This window comes from Furipterus horrens, unplaced genomic scaffold, assembly GCF_987537825.1.
Source record: "Furipterus horrens unplaced genomic scaffold, mFurHor1.1.pri manual_scaffold_3, whole genome shotgun sequence".
In the NCBI taxonomy this organism is placed as follows: Eukaryota; Metazoa; Chordata; class Mammalia; order Chiroptera; family Furipteridae; genus Furipterus; species Furipterus horrens.
In genome coordinates, this window is record NW_028327173.1 from 102,870,726 (window position 1) to 102,888,651 (window position 17,926).

General features: G+C 43.6%; 1 protein-coding gene across 1 annotated transcript in view; it reads right to left on the reverse strand.

Moving 5' to 3' along the window:
- Positions 1–1,586: 1,586 nt before the first annotated feature.
- SH3RF3 (SH3 domain containing ring finger 3) overlaps positions 1,587–17,926 on the reverse strand; it is a 70,088-nt gene continuing 53,748 nt past the window's right edge. The window contains exon 2 of the mRNA XM_090271783.1: positions 1,587–2,507. The gene's annotated coding sequence lies outside the window, so the exon portion shown is untranslated. The remainder of the gene's footprint in view (positions 2,508–17,926) is intronic.

Sequence of the window (17,926 nt, forward strand, 5' to 3'; positions counted from 1 at the left end):
ATGTGTAGTGCTGGGAAAGGGGGCTCCATCAAAAGTGTCAGAGGCACTCTGAGGGGCATGCAGACAGGTAGAGGGCATCCAGACCTGTGAAGACAGATGTAGAGGCCCAGGGGGGAGCCTGCAGTGTAGTCTATAGAGACAGGGGGCCTGGACATCAGCATGGATGGGAGTGGAGTGAGCCAGGGGACAAGTTCTGGGAAGAGGCCTGGGAGGGGGCAGGTACTGGGTGAAGTAGAGTCATATAGGCAGCACAGGTTTTGATGTTGACTCTGGGGAAGAGAGAAGCCACCTGACACAGGGTGAAAGGCTCTCAGACTCCACCTGTTGAGGAGGAATGGGCTGGGGGCACCCACAATAAGCCAGAGAGACAGTTGGGCAGTCTACACAGGGTGTGAGGCCCGTCCTGAGAGAAGAGATCACACTGTGTATAGGTTTGAAAATGCTTCCTGACAAAGTTTCAGATCTATCCCAAGCTTTGTCCATAAATCAACATGATTCTCAGTACAGTTTATCTGATCCTCATCTTTGTATCAAAATAAGGGGTTGGTCAAGGATAGTGTTCAGCAGCGCCCCAGGCTTCCTCTGAACCCCATTCTCTGGCCACAGGTACCTCTGAATTGATCCCCTGAGTAAAGGCACCTCTTCCATACAGGCCAGGTGGCACTTGGAGGTGGCTGAAGGGCTTCAGCCCAGCTGAAAAGAGAGATCCAGAATCTAAGAGCCAAGAAGGTGACTGAGTTCCTCAGGGAACTTTTTCAAGGCAAAGCAGTCTGAGCAGAATGCAGAGTCAAGAAAGAAGAAAAGGAGACGGAGCCCCCGGCTTTCTGGGAGCTCATCAGCTTTGGTCCATGGTCACCAAGTTCCTGAGTGTTCCCAGTCCTAAAACATTCCCAACTGCCCCACAGGGAGAAGTAGAGATGACACAGTGGGCCCAGGGCACACCCACTGATGGGTACAGCAGCTTGCCACAGGACCGGGGGGACTTGCACCCCTGGACACATCCTCTGAGATTAGACACCAAGAAAATGAGAGCACAGTGGACTAGCATTGGAACTCTGAGCTCTCCATGTAGCATGTGTCCTACGGAGGATGGTTATTTCTCTGGGAGAATGCTGGACTAACACCAAAAATCATATGCATCTGACAGAGCAACTTTCCCTAGAAAACAAAGAAAGCAGAGAAGCAGAAAGCAAGTATTTATTCAGTGCCAACTGAGCTCAGTTCTAAATGCCCTTGCTCACTGAATCTTATTGTCAACTCCATTTTACATCTTAAAAAGAGACTCGAAGACTAAGTAAATATCCCAAAGTCACTGTATAATAATATAAAAAGTATCGTAACACTGGGGAACGCAATTTTCATTGAGTTAGATCTGACACTTGTTTTCAACTAACTTTTGGCATCTGAATCCAAAAATGATCCCAGTTTTTCTCTATCATGCCAACTTTTTAAGGTACAGGATACCCTCCCTTTGTCCCAAAAATCATACAAAATGTACATACAAAGGAAAATAAAGAAAAAATTACCTGAATATGCTGTTTATTTAGAGTTATTTTATTCATATAAAGGCTATATATTGTTACTGTAAGTCAAATTGTGTACAAGTAGTAAAGTTCTGCTACCAAACATACATATTAATGTATTTTATCTTTTCAAACGATAGGCTAGGAAATGCCAAAACGAGATACTTGAAACAGTCTCCTTCAGTTGGCAAAGCTTTAACAAGTTGCTTGATGAGACCTAGTTTTAGGTGCAGAGGTGGGAATATAATATTCTTTCTGTCAACAAGTGGCTCATGGAGAATGTTTGGATCACCAGGTTTGAGATCAGATCTTGGAGGCCAATTTGACTCCACCCAATGCTTCTTACGAGCTCTGCTGTCCCACCTACACAGAAAACAGGGATACTTGGTGTATCTGTGTTGCTGACCAAGAAGGAAGATCATTTTAAGGTCAACACAGATGATCCAATTGTGCTTGTGATAGTGCAACAGATCAATGACTCTCTTTATGTCCTCATATTCTTCATGAAAACAAACTGAATGGACAATTGGGACTGCACCACATAAATTGCCATTGTGGAGGAGGACGCATTTCAAGCTCTGCTTTGAGTTATCGATGAACAGTCACCATTTGGTTGCATTATAGATTGGAATTCCCAATTCCTCCATTAAACCATGTATGTTATGGCAATACACAAAGCCACTGTCACTTCGAAAGTACTGCAGAAATACACTTTCTCTTGATCGAAAGTAGGATACCTTCACTCCTTTTTCAAGCAAGTTTTTCTCATGCCAAATAATTCAACTCATGCTGATCAAATCCCTTATGAAGTGAGTCATCTTCAATTGCAAAATCTTCATTGTTGCTGTCACTTAGTTCTTTGGCATACTCCTGTTTTTTGAAAGAGGGTAGTTCCATGAAAATTGGCACTGGGATTTCAGCTGAATGTAGCACTGGGCATATAGCTGAAAGCAGAAGTTCGAAGTGTTTTCTTGGTAGACTCATCTATGGGCAAACAAGATAGTTCAGAGTCATGATACTAAGGCGAAGGTATGAAGACTAGCATGTTGTGATGGGACAACTCAACCAACTGACAGCAGTCAGCCCCTTCAGTGCCCATACCAAGCAGTGCCCCATTTTTTTCATTTGGTAGTTTTCCCTGAAAGAAGAGAGATGGCACACTCAACTTGGTAACTGAGGAGAGTCTGTAAAAAGGGAATTTACCAAATTGGACTCTGCATCACAGGCAGCTCAATGACCTACAACTAGCAACAGGGGGATGCATTGAGCACCTGGGCTCAGAAGGGAGCAAGAGAAAGATGTTCACAGAACCCAGAGAGAAGAACCCATGCAGAGGGGCTGCTACAAGCAGTGGCCTCTGTGGAAGGAGACAGTGGAAGGCAAATATTCTACTCCGTGCTTCCTCTTCCAGCATGTACCCAGAATGTGGTCCAGACACCTAAGCCTCCTGGGCACATACAGGATCAAGGGGGAGAGTGGCTCTCCAGGACCAAGTAGAAACTGCCTGGTTGTGGGGAACTAAAAAGTTCCTCGGCTAAAGTCTTGCTGACCGGCATCCTAAAGTTCTGCTTGGCATGGCCTCATCATCCCATAATAGTTGTCTGCTCCTAATTAAGGGCAACTTCCCTCTTTCTCTTCCTGGGAGTTGCTGTCCTTCATTTTAACTCTTATCTGTTAGATCATGCCCCAGCTGCGGCTGCACTCCTCCCTAATGAAAACTTCCTCTTCTCCTGAGCTACAAAAAGGCTGTTTTGACTTAGAATAAACGAGACTTGATTAGAGCACTGTCTTGCCTCCATTCTTTGTGCCTCTTGCCCCTTTCTCATCCTCACTCCCCCTCTAGGGTCCTCGTTGCTCGACCTGCGGGACGGGTCACCTGGTGCTCTCAGAGATTTCTGGGCAACCTTGAGATGCCTGAGCACCTTAGAAGAATGAATTTTTTAATAAGCCCATCTACTTACTGGTGTAGTTTGGAGTTCTGAAGATCTGCAGACACTGCTATGACTTTTCTATAGGGTATGAGGGGTTGGGGAATGATTGTGATCACTGGGAAGGTTTGGGAACCACCATACACATACATCGAGGAGGCCAAATGGTTATTCACAGGACCCACCAGAAACCAGTCCCTTGGAGAAATTCTAAAAATGTAAAATTCTGTGACATGTGATTACTACCCCTCTTTAATCTCTGACAGCCCAGGGAGTGGGGCCATTGCCATGCCTGCCTGTATCAGTGGTGATAGAGACCAAGATAACACACATGGATGCAGCCAGGCGACTGAGCTTGGGGCAGTCTGTCAGCATTATTGCATCTCCCAGTGCACCTCAACCAGGATGGGGCTGAAAACTGCTCACTCATGATTTCAGATGCAGATCACATCACTGCTGACAACCCTCGAGACACATGGTCTCAGAAGCTGAGAAAGGCTCAGACTTTGGGAGGTAGATGTGTGTACCTCCCCTGTGTTCTACATCCTGCCTGTGGGTATTGCCATGCAACGCATCTCTGCGGGGAAACAGATGTCACTGTCATCAGACTCATGACAACATAGTTCAAGTTTTTCTGTCAAATGAGTCTGTGCCAAACCTAGGAGACAGAACTTTTCAGTTTTCAGAGCTTTATGGATTTTAGAATTGTGGATGAAGGACCTGTGTGTAGAGCTCTTTGCACAAGCTAATTGAGGACCTCTGTCACAGGACTACAGTGAGCCAGCCTATGCTTAGTACCCAGGCCCCAGCCATCAGGAACTGAGCTCTGAGAAAGTCTGGGCTCCACATGCCCCCAGTGGTCCTTGGGGTCATCCAGCATTTCTGAGTTCTCTTCTGCTGGGCAGTGCAGCTCTGCTCCTTCGGAGTACATGGTGCTGAGCAGAAGAGACACTCAAACACACTCACTTTCAACCAGTGAGGTGAGGCCTTGATGGAGGAGGGTAGCCATGGAGCCCCCAGGGCTGAAGAAGGAGCTCTACTCCTCTCAAGGGTAGGAGTCCAGGGAGGCTTCATCAGGTAGGTGACTTTGAGCGGAGGGTTTTCCAGATGGAGGGAAGGCTGCAGGCCCACCTCTGAGAGGGAGCAGGGCTGGGCCACATTCCCAGGCATCTTCTGTGGATATTCCTGCCACTTTTGAAAACTAGATATTTCCAGTTATCCTTCAGAATTTATCATCCAACTGCCTTCAGTGCTGCTGCCCATAAATCTAGCCCTGGGCCAAGCCTTGACTTAACTTCTGTCTGCAAACACAGCTCTGTGTAATTCTCATTCAACCACTGCAGAGCAGCTTCTCTTACCCCTTCTTATGAGGAATCCAGGCCTCAGTGAGCTGAACAAACGTACCCCAACATCATCACCTTAGATATGCCATGTCTCCACACACGTTCTCTCAGGCCCCTTGTGGACCTGCCTGACTCCAGAGGGGGCTGCCAAGGTTCCTCCTATTATGTCAGGACCCACTTTAACTTGTCCTGACCAAGGGCAGGGGTACACTGCCTACAGCCCCACCCTCACTGTGCCCAGGTGCTAAGCTTAGGGGACACAGAAAGAGACTGCCGAGTCTTGAAAGAGACCTGCATCATTCTCCTTTGGCCTTTCTGGTTCCTAAATCATGAAACAAAAACGTGAAGTTGAAAAGTAAAAGAAAATAATTATCCCAGCCCTCTTTAAGGGAATGACCCTAAGCACATAAGGGTGCACAAACACCTTCATCACAAGGATATGCACTAGAGTGAGTTAACCAGCTCCCTACACTATTTATTCTACTGAGAGTCCCAAGCATGGCAGCAGCTCAAGGCCTACGGGGCATTCCTACACCTTGGCACACCTCCCACCACAGGCTGGGGATCTGCAGGCCCAGGGCCTTCTGGATGTGGCATGTCCTGTGGGGCTGTAGAGTGGGCCAGGAAGTCTGCTCCAGTTCACCCACTTGCTCCACACCTGTGTTTTGGCCTGTTTGAAAAACCCGAGGTCACTGCTTCCCTGCGGTGGATGTTTTCTGTTAAGAAAAGCAGACGGCTTGTACCAACCCTCTGAGTGGTCTTCAGTTATGTTCCGTATACAGCCTTATGTTGAGACTTAAAGACAAGCACAGCCAGAATACCGGCAGCAGTCATGCTCAGGCCGCAGCTACAATTCCTTAATCCCACAGAGGACGATGACAACGACAAAGAAGAAGAAAGAAGAAGAAAGAAGAAGAAGAAGAAGGAAGAAGAAGAAGACAATTAAGAAGATGAAAAAGACGAAGAAGATGAAGACGACGACGATGAAGACAAAGAAGATGACGATGAAGATGAAGAAAAAGACGAAGATGAAGAAGATGATGAAGATGAAGAAGAAGACAAAGAAGAAGAAAGGGGAGTTCTGTTTAGCAACCTGAAATCCCAATTCTCTGCCTCTCCTACCCCAAAGCAGCACAGCCCAAGAGAGCCCATGGCCTTGGGCACAGTTGTTTTGGTATCCCCTCATTTCCTGCACCCTCTCACTCCCCAGCTGCCCAGTGGCCCCTAAGGGCCCACACCCTAATTATTCCCACAGGCCCTGCCAGTATCCTACACTACTGATATATAATCCCTAACCCTTCCCTCAAAAGCAGTCCTCCCCTGCTCCCCTCACTGGGCCTGGTTCTAAGCTTTATTAGCTTGAAATCAATCTAAGGAACCAAAGAGTTGGCAAGCAGATCAACGCCTGTAATGGTTTGGCATCATTGCTCCCAAGGGTGCTGTTTCAAAGGAAACATAAACTGACAAGAACTGCAAAAGTGGAAAATCCCAATGACAGAATTCCATAAGAAAAGGGTGATGAGGACATTTCTGGGAAAAGGTGAGGGTCTGGGAAAAGAATGTACCCTATTTCCTTGAAATCCCCCAAACAGACCACTGTGTGTGCTTCTCCCTCCACCCCAGGACCTGCAGAATGTGAGTGAAGGGAAGGCAGTGGAGGCAACTTCCACAGCATCTGAGTGAGGCGGAGAAAGACTCTGAAGGTAGGATAACGAAAGCCATGGAAGCCCCCCTTGGGTGAAGCCACTTCCTTTGGGATTGTATAGCTGTAGGTTTATCCTAACTGTGAGTATTCTCACATCTTCCCTAGCCCCTCACTAGCCACCTCCCTCAGAAGTGAGCAAATCAGCAAGCTAATTCGCACAGAACACTTAAGCCTCTTGCCAAAATGCAAGTGTGGACTCTGGACTATAGTTTTTGTTCTGCCTATCAAGGCCACATGGGTGATTTCCTATGCTATAAATATATTTGTCATAAAATGAATGGCCAAAGCAGCCACAATCAGGCAGAAAAATCATGTCAAAATTAAGCACATGCCCATTGACTTTGGGATAAAGAAGCCTACAGGCCAAAAAATATATTTTCTTTATTGCTGAAGTTACATATTCCCACAGTGCCTGCAAAGATTCCTCAGTAAAACTTACTTCCCCTCCACTCCTGTGGTGTGTGCTCCCTCACTCCTTGACTTCAGGCTTAGCCACATGACCTGCATTGGCCAATGGAGCATTGGTGGACAAGACACAGGCAAAGGGTTGAAAAGTGTCTGAGCAGGGTGTAGGTGGGCTTACTTTCTTGTGGTCTTGTCTTCTGACATGAGAACATTTTTCAGGATGCTGCTCGTCCAAAGAAAGTAGAAGCCAAATGGAGCAGACCTGGACCCAACCACAGCTGGAAACCTAGATAGGCATATGTCAGCCAAAACTTACAAGTGCAAGCGAGCAGTAAATGCACACTGTGTGCACCATGGACTCTTGGAGTGGGTTGTTATGCAGCATCACTGGGAAACTGGCTTACAGTATCTTACATTCCTGTCATCACATGGACAGCTTTTCCCTCTGTCAAATCCCTGTGCCTCATTGTCAACCTTTGTTCATCGGGTTTATTTTATTTATTTCAGTTGAGCAGAGAGCACTGAAAAACCAGGTAGAAGAAAGAATGCCCTGTTCTCTCAGAAGTGCCATCCCTTCTGCCAATTGAAAAGCCCCAACTTGAAGCTCCTCAGGCCTCCACCACCACAGGTGCCCACTCTGCATGTATGCTGGGGCAGCCGAAGCAGTAGCCCTGTCAGTACCATGTCCACCATGGACTGAAGGAAACATCCTCCACAGATGACTGCAGACCAAATAGATCAGGTGTATTCCTGAAATGGCTGCTAGCAAAAGAAATACCTTTGTAACATATTTTCATGAGGGAAGAGTGCAAGTTATCTAGCCATTGTTTCTTCGCTTTCAAGATGTAAAATCACCAGGCAGAAGAAGGTAATTTTCCATGTAATCATTTCCCCAAATCTACACAGCCATCCACAGCTACACTTGTTGTCAATGTTTCTATAGTCACAATGGTACACCTGGGGCTCCTTATGAATGGGAGGGCCCTAAATTGGAGAGATGGAGTTCCAACCCGAGCACTGCCTGTTTAATCCCTAGTTAATTCTGAGCTCTGTGCATAGGAGCTCTGGTAATAAATAGTGCCAGTGCACACAGTAAGGGAGGTACTTTTCAACTGAATCAAAGCCTTTTACTTGGTATTCTGTGGACTGCTCAGAGGTGCAGGCATCTGCTAAATGTCCTAACAGGAGTAGGACTCCTCAAAATCCTACTAAATCTTATGAAACTACACAGTCATTAGTAATTGAGAGCATGAAGGGGATTTTCATAACCGAGTTGCAGGTCACATAAAGAGACTTAAGTGACACTAGAAAAAAAGTCAACTTAAATCCAATTCAGGCATTACTTGAAAACAACAGTCCTGATGCCAAAATCACATTTAGGTTACTGAACAGAGGAAGAGGCCAGAGTGAAAAATCCAAAATGAAGGACCATACCTGGCCCCAACACAGCTGAAATTTGGGGATCCATTTCTGAGTAAATACAGACACACTGAAGGCCTGTCCTACCACTCCCTACTCAAGTCCTGTGGGTTCTAAGCTGATGAGGGACAGCCTTGGAGGAGCCAACTTTGCATTTATTCCAGCATCTTGCTTGATGATTGGCATTTCACAAGTACTCAATGAAAGACTGTTGGATTACGTCTTCAACTCTCCCACAAACACAAAGGTTAGCCAAATGTTTCACACTCCATCTCTACTCTCTTTGTTGCTTAATTGTTTTTATTTCTGTAAGGTAGGATATATATAAATAAATCAAAACTGACTTCTCTAGATGCAAAACAACTAAAGCTGGTATGTCAACCATGCTGGAATAGAGGGAAAAAAAAAATGTTAAGGTATTATCTTTCAGACTTAGACTATGCCTGGTAACACTTCTGATCTGTCCAACACCTTAGCTCAAAGTTTTCATGACATAATGATAGCAACTATATCATTTATTTTCACAATATACATGTGAAATACAAGTTTTCTTCAGTTATTGCATCCATTTTACCGATGAAGAAAATAAATCACTAAGCAGCTTGAACAAGGCCCTCCACATACCAATGACTGGACTAGAGCTTCAAGCACTCTCTGGGTCCTGAGGGACATTTACATTCTTCAAATGGGCCTGAACCCTGATAGAGTCATTCTCAGGCTATTGTCACTAGGCTTATCCCCCAAAATAGATGCTGTGTTTACTGAGAGATGTATATTTACTATCAATGCCACCCATATCCCAAAGATCTAATCCAAATCAATCTAACCATGATCCTTTTCTAGAGAAAGTAATTTTTTATTCATCTAAGATATGAAAGCTTTACCATTTCCAAAAACACATATGAGGTCTGTTTGGAAAAAGTCCAGTCATTGTTAATATAATGAGAATGGTTTGTGTGACATCAATGTAATCTGGCAGCCAAGGAGAGTGGACTGAAATGCGTATTCATGAACAATGACAACTTTCCTGTACTAGTCAGGGGGGCAGTAGGCACTGTCGAGTGAGCATGTGCATTGTGTGGCCACCTCATTCAAAACGACTGAGCAAGTAGAGCAATGAATCTGCATCAAATTTTGCATTAAACTTGCACATTTCTCCGTGGAAACTATTCAGATGATTCAGAAGGTCACAGCTATGGGCAACTGGAGATTGGCAGCTTCATCATGACAATGTGCCTGCTTATGCATCACGTCTTGTGCAGAGGTTTTTGGCAAAACATCAAATCACCCAAGTGGCTCAGCCCTGCTAGAGCCCAGATTTGACACCATGGGACTTCTGGCTTTTCCCAAAACTAAAATCAGCTTTGAAAGGGAAGAGATTTCAGACCGCCAATGAGATTTAGGAAAATATGATGGGGCAGCTGATAGCAATTCCAACAAAGGATTTTGCAGGATGTTTTGACAGTGGAAGAGATACTGGGAGAACTGTGAGGTTCCAAGGTGCCTTCTTTGAAGGGGACTGAAGTGTCATTGTCCTCTGTACAATGCTTCTCGTATCTTCTATCTTTTTCAATAAATGCCTCTATTTTTCATAGTACATGGCTGGATGCTTTCTGGACAGATCTCGGCGTATACTTGCACATCTGGTAGTATGGGAGAATATTTTTGCTTTCTCTGGTTTTCCGCTGAATGCCTGCTCTTGTAGAGTCAGACACTGACCCTGGAGAATAAAGGGCTTCCTTATTCTAACCCTTGGCAGGTTCAATCAAAGTACAGCCTCAGCCATCTCCAGGTACAATCACTCAGCCACTGTGGAGAGCAAATGCCATCGAAGCTAATGAGTGTTGCATTCCTCTCTGGGATGGAAACACTGGGTCCAGCCACTAAGCTCATAGGAAAATGTTTTATCTTCCTGAACCCAGCTGCAACTGGCATGGGTTATAAACCCATTCTATAACCACAAAGGATGTCAGATTATAATGAATTTTTACTCTCCATAAACCAAGAGTGAACTCGAAAAATCAACTGACCTTGAAGGGAAAAGCCTCGCTCACATCACCAGTTCCCCCTGAACATTTTGAGACCCCTCTAACTGGGGCCTCACTCCATAAACTTAGTAGAGGGGAAGCAGGTAGGTGGCTATATTGGCAAAAAGTGAAATGAAGAATGGGCTTCTTAAAAAATACCTCACCTAACTAATACACAGATAACCTTGGCCAATCCCCAAACTTGGAAGTGGCAACAATCCTACAGACAGGAGAAGAAAGGATGGGCATCAGGTAGGTGCAAGTTACATTTTGAGTGCTTCTCAATTGATTTACACTTTATTATTAAGATTTTTAGTAACCTTGATCATTTGTAACCACCTACAACCTGAAAATAAACAAACAGCATCCCAAATAAGTGAGAAAAACTGCTGCCTGATGGCCCATAAACAGGAAAGACCAGAGGGCAGAGAATATTGAGTCCTTTATGGTTCTAGCCCCTCACATCCCTTGGCCTACTGCAGACTTCCCCTGTTTGTTGAACTGAATGAAAGCTCCCAGGACCCTCCTCAGATGCCATTCACAAGCACTCGGGAAGCTGTCCCTGAGGGCCAGGCATGGTTCTGAGTAATTCACCAATATTATCACAAACACATAAAGTGAAGTCTAGTCATCAGATTTTCCTAGGATGCCCCAAGTCTCTCCTACTTTAAATCAGAAAAAGGGTAGGGTTATTATCTCATTTGTCAGCCCCTGTGGCCTTACCACATTGCAGCCAAATATGTTAAATGTATTCGTGGTGATTATTCAAAGTTTCATGAAAGGATGAATTTGGGCTCCTTCCTGTTGATGGAATAAAGCATGCAAGCATAGAACACATTCTTTTTTTTTAATGATGGAAGTTGTTCTGAGTGGGATGTTCAGAGAGCAATATTTCATTATTTGCAAAGGTTGAAGTTATATAAAGGAGATATCAAGCTAACCTACAAATACTATAATGTAAGTGGTACTCAGAACTAGCTTTTTTATTGAAGCGAAATTCACATAACATAAAGTTAACCATTTTAAAGGTAACAATTATAGGCGTTTACTACATTTACAATGTTGTACAATCACCACAGCTAACTAGTTCCAAAACATTTTCATCATGCCAAAATGAAAACGCAAATCGATTAAGCAATTATTCTCCATTCCATCCTGTTCCCCATCCTCTGGCAGTCTCCAATATGCCTTCCATTTTCATGGATTTATCTATTCTGGAATTTCATATAAATGCAATCATATAAATAGGATACCATATAAATGGACTGTTTTTTTTAACATAATGTTTTCAAGGTGTAGCATGTATCAGTACTCCATTTCTTCATATATGTTCCAGTTTGTATGAGTGCATTCATCCACTGATGGATACTGGGCTGTTTTCACCTTTTAATTATTATGATTAGTGCTACTATGAACGTGACTAAACAAGTATTTTTTTGACCACCTGTTTTCAATTCCTTTGGGCATATACTTAGAAGTGTAATTGCTAGAAATAGCTTTTGATATACAAAATACCCACTGTTGTAATATACTTAGGACTGATAAATGAAACCTTAAATCTGCAATATTTGTTCCCAGTGATAGTGAATTTTCAACTTTCTAATAAATCTATGTTCTATATGTCTAGATTTGCAAAACTGCTTTTGGTATAGTTGGACTGTAATTTTACTCAACATAACAAAAATGACAATAATGACAGTAATAATAATAATACACAGAAGTAGTTATGATATTATAAACCAAGTATTATGTTTGGTGTTGCACATACCACTACTATTATTTCCATACAGAAAGTCATGTAGCCAGTGAGTCCTGAACCCAGCCCTACCACTTCAGAACCGAGATTCTTAATTAATGGACTATTTTTTCATATCATTTCAAGTTATTTTTACTGAATTCATAATTCTCTCTCTCGTCCTCCCCAGTGACTTCCCCACAACACACACTCACAACAAGGGGTCAGCAAATGGTGACAAAAAATTGAATAAAAAATAAAACAAACTGTAAGCCAGGAACAGGACAAAATAATCCATGGACAGCCAGGCTGCATCTTCTCTGGCTATGCTGGCCCTGAGGCCAGCTCAGGGGACACTGCACACATTCTTTCATCAGGCAATCCTAACAAAGTATTATTGTTTGGTTTTCCTTGGCTGGGGATGCCATGCCTGGCCCAGGTAAGGTAAAAGTGGGTAAGAGCAGCAACAAGGTTAGAAACTAGAAATGATACCCAGAGGAGGTTCCAGACACCAGCTACGTGTAGGCAGGCTAAGATGTCTGCACCTTCGCTTCATCCCTGTGTGGTCATGTTCTCATTTCTACAAGTGTCCTAGGATAACGCTGGGTTCTGAATTCTGTGCTCACACTGCCCTGGGCTTTGACTGTTGATCACAGAGAAGGGGTTGTTGATCACAGAGAAGCAGATGTGTTGAAAACCTTCTGCTTGTAAAGCCACATAGCTCTGAGTTCCAGAAAATCAGCAGAAGCAAAGCAAGAGAAAAGGTCCCCTTCTCAGTGGCAGCCAAGGCTTTCTCAGCGGCCCTACAGTACCACCCACCACCCCACCCAGCTGCCCTCCTCCTCCAAAGGCAGCTTGCTGCTTTCTGAAGGGCCGTCCTTCCCGTGCCTGGGAGAGGGCTGTCTGCCACATCGCAAGGTCACCAAGGACTTACCTTCAGGAGGACATACATTTTAGGTTTTCCAGCTTAACTTATACTCCCTCCTCCATACCCTCCTTCTGATTAGCCACATGCTGCCCCAATTCTCTGATCTTAAATCCAAAACGGACACATCTCAGTGAACCTTGAGGGGAAGTGGGGCTAAAACTGCAAGGATGTGGATGGCAAGGGCTGAAAGAGGAGGCCTGGGCCTCCGTGTCCTCTGTCAAGGACTGACATACTGGGCAAAGGTCTGCTGGGCTCACAGCACTGACTGCTTTTAGCACCGCACAAATTTGGTCTTCTAGCACCTTCAGTCCATGACCCATCAAGTATTTTATTACCATCACATTCTCTTTTCTAGTGCTTCACTAATTTTCAGTGCAGCCAAGAGTCCACTGTACTACCTGCTTGTTACCACTGGTTCCTTTTGCTGTTTTGTAATGGGGCAGGGACCTAGACTGAATAGACAAACAAACTCTTTTCAATCTTGGTTCCATTAACAAAATGTGTATTTTGGCAACTATCCTCCTCAGGTGCTTAAAATCTGAAGATCGGGGAGATGGCTTTTTAAAAGGTTAAGAGGAGGAAATGATAGAGCTTAGTCACCTGACAAGAAAACCCCAGAATGATGTGGTCAACAGTGCAATGAAAGATATCAGCGTCTTCTAGAAGTAACAATATTTTGTTGGAGGCCTCCCCTGTGTTCTCCCAAGGGAGTGGCAAGGTTATCCAATCCTCATTGCTATTATTCTTGATTTGGTGACAGTCATTCTATATCATTGTCAAAAAATTATAAACGAGAACTCAGGAATGTGATTCCATCCCCAGTAGCCTCTCTCAAGACAAGAGGTGGAGAACACCCACTGCTTTAGACCAGTCTGGTCTGTCTTTGAGGCTTATGCTTCCAGAACCTACTTCTTTCAAATTCCCAAGTACGGCTCCTGTGACACATGTTTCTGTAAGGTAATGGTATTATGGAGATAAAAAAAAAATCTATTACCTGGAGATGAAGCTCTTCATAAGTTTCATCAATATCACTGCATGTTTTATGGCTTGAGAAGTACTCATTGGATATTCGTCAAAAAAAAAAAAAAGAAAGAAAAACAATAAGCTCATTAATAACTGTATAAAAAAGAAAATACCTAGGAATAAATTTAAACAAGGAGCTAAAAGATGTGCACACTGAAAACTATAAAATATTAATGAAAAAAATTGAAGAAGAAACAAATGAATGTAAGGATATTCCATGCTCGTGTATTAGAACAATTAATGTTAAACTGTCCATACCACTCACAGTAATCTACATATTCAATGCAATCTCTAACAAAATTCCAATAGCTTTTTTCCCAGAAATAGAACAAACAATCTTAAAATTTGTATGGTACCATAAAAGAAACCCAAATAGCCACAGCAATCTTGAGAAAGAAAAACAAAGTTGGAGGTATCACACTATCTGATAGCAAACTATGCTACAAGGCCCTGTTAATCAAAACAGCCTAGTAGAGGCCTAAAAACAGACACACAGCGCTGACTGGTGTGGCTCAGTGGGTTGGGCATCATCCTGAAAACCAAAAGGTCACCAGTTTGATTCCCATTTGGTGTGCATGCCTGGGTTGCTGGGCAGGTCCCCATTTGGGGGCATGTGAGAAGCAACCATCAATGTTTCTCTCACGCATTGATGGTTCTCTCCTTCTCTCTTCCCCCCTCCCTTCCCCTCAATCTATAAATAAATAAATAAATATCTTCAAAAACAGACACATAAATCAATGGGAAAGAACAGAAATCTAGAAATAAACACATATAGAGTCACACATATAGAGTCAACTAATTTAATGACAAGAGAGCCAAGAATATACAATGGACAGTCTCTTCAATAAATGGTGCCAAGAAACGGGAAAGCCACATGCAAAAGAATGAAAGTGGACCATCTCTTACACCACACACAAAAATTAACTTAAAATGGATTAAAGACTTGAATGTAAGACCCAAAACCAAAAAAACTCCTAAGGAAAACATAGGGGTTAAGCTACTTGACATCAGTCTTGACATTGGTTTTTGCATTTGACATTAAAAGCAACGGCAACAACAAGCTTTTTTTTTTAACAAAGGCAAGAATAGAAAGGGGGGGGGGGGGAAACAGGACTTTCAGCCAAGATGGAGGTGTAGATAGACACGCTGTGTCTTCCTCACAACTAAGAAGGAATTTAAAACCACTTCAAAACTATAACACCCAGAAAATCCAGAAAATCCAAACTATAGGGAAGTTCAGCAAAGAAATAAAGAAGAAATATTCAGCCAGAAAGGTAGGAGGGGTGGAGCTGGGATGGAGAGAATGAGGTGTGGTGCAGCAGTAGTGGTTGCAGGGGCGGTGCTTGGTGGCAGTTGGTGGCAACAGCTGGCAGTGCAGCTAGCAGCACAGAGACTGTAGCTGCAGTGAAAAGCTTAGTCATGCATTTTAAACCCGGGAAGTGATCCCAGCCCCAAACCAGACCATTCAACTTGTGGTTCCAGCACTGGGAAAAATAAAACCACATTGCTTCTGACAATGAAAACCTGTGGGCGTTAGGGCAGAGGAACAAACTGCCTATCTCTCAACAGATGCAGCTTGTTTAGAATGGGAAGGGGGAGAAGTGCCTGGAAAGGGGGCAAGAACTGAGCAAGCAGCAGTGTTCCCTCTCGGATCCCTACCCCACATACAGCACCACAACATGGTGGTGAAATGGGTCACCAGCACTGACGAATACCTAAAGCTCTGCCCCTTACAACGTAACAGGTGCGACAGCTCTACCTAACACACAGAGGCAAACACAGAAAGCTGTCAAGATGAGGAGACAGAGAAGTACAGCCCCAAAAGAGGGGCTGATCAAGGTTCCAGTGGGAGAACTAAGCAACAAGGAGATAGGGAACCTAACAAAGAGATAGCTAATTTAATAGATGCACAGTCCAAAGTACTGGTGATAAAGATGCTCACAGACTTGACAGAAAAGTTTACACATGGCAGGTAAAAAAGGAAGGCTATACTAAGTGAAATGAAGAAAAATCCATGTGAAACTAGAGGTGAGGGAAAGGAAATCAGTTCAAATCAATGAATTGGAACATAAGGAAGAAATAAACAGTCAACGAGTACAGAAGGAGGAAACAAGAATTTTTTAAAAATGAAGAGAGGCTTAGAAACATCTGGGATAGCTTTGAACATGCCAACATTCAAATCATAGTGGTGCCAAAAGGAGAAGAGGAAGAGCAAGAAATTGAAAACTTATGTGAAAAAATGAAGGTAAACTGCCTTAATTCAACAAAGTAAATGGACATATGAGTCCAGGAGGCACAGAGTCTCCCAAACAAATAGACCCAAGGAGGACCACACCAAGACATGTCATAATTAAAATGCTAAAGGTTAAGGATAAAGAGAGAATCTTAAAAGCAGCAAGAGAAAAGAAGAGAATTACCTACAAAACGGTACCTTTAAGACTATCAGCTAATTTCTCAAAAGAATCTTTGTAGACAAGAAGGGACTGGAAGGAAATAGTCAAAGTGATGAGAGACAAGGACATATAACCAAGATTACTGTATCTAGCAAAGATATCATTTAGAATGGAAGGGCAGATAAAGTGCTTCCCAGACAAGGTAAAGCTAAAGAAGTTAATAGTCACCAAGCCATTATTATATGAAATGTTAAAGGGACTTATTTAATAAAAAGATAAAAACTATGAACATTAAAATGACAACAAAATCACAACTATCAACAACAGAATCTAAAAAATAAAAACAAAGCAAACTAAGCAGACAGCCAGAGTGGGAACAGAATCATAGGTATGGGAAGCATGTGGAGGGGTGTCAGCTGGGAGGGGGAAGAAGGGAGAAGGAGGGAAATGATGTGGGAATTAAGAAGCATAGTAGGAGGGAGCAGAATAGACAGGGGGATGTTGAGAATAGCACAGGAAAGGGTAAAGTCAAAGAGCTTATATGTACAACCCATGGACATGGACTAATGGGGGTGGGACTGCTGGAGAGAGGGGTGTAGGGTGGAAGAGAGCACAGGGAAAACAAATTGGGAGAACTATAACAGAATGATCAATAAAAAAAAAGAAAAGAAAGGGAAAAAGCACATGATTTCAACAATCAGGACACAGGTTCTCGAGTCCATATAAAAATCATTTGGGGAAGATGAATCTATCCCTTCCTCCTGCTTTCCCACTTTCTTAACATCATAAAAGTCAGCAAAAGTGAGTAACAAAGGGAGTTTTTTTGCCCCTCTGAAGCTAACCTTCAACCATCCCCCCCACCTCATCCTCCAGCCTCCCCAACTTCCTTTGCATTTGCTGCCTAGCTCAAAACCACATTGCAGCCAGGTGAGAGAGCAGGCACTTGATCACCTTGTGCATGGAGTCCAGGGGCATGGTAGCAGGTCCATGCTCCCAGGCAATCCCTGAAAGGATGTCACCTTGCCTTACTACTTGCCCCCAGCCTTTCCCTACTGTGCAGGTGCTAACTCTCCCCAGAACCTCTTGGGAGACCCACAGCTGGGTGTTTTGTCTGACTCTTCCCCAAATACAGTGAAGATGCTTGAAAAAGTTAATAGGGAAGCAAGTGGTGCAGAGAGAAAAAAAAAGAGGCATCTAGGTGGGGGTCCTGCTCCAAGACTAAGGTTTGTCAACCATTCTTTCTAACACCCACAACAGTTCCCACGCCATTTCAGGAGCCCCATTAAGAAAAATTACATTCACAGGATCCTGTTGAAAGGGAGGGAAGACACTCCAACACTATAAAGACAAAAGTCAGATTTTCCATCCTTCTCTTAGAAACACTAATTCTGTCTTTATGAAAAGAAGTCCAGAAACAGGTTTGTAGCTGGGTGGGGGCAGTGGTCCTCCTTGTTTGTTCATCTGCTTCCTTGTCTAGTGCCTTTAGAACTTTTACAA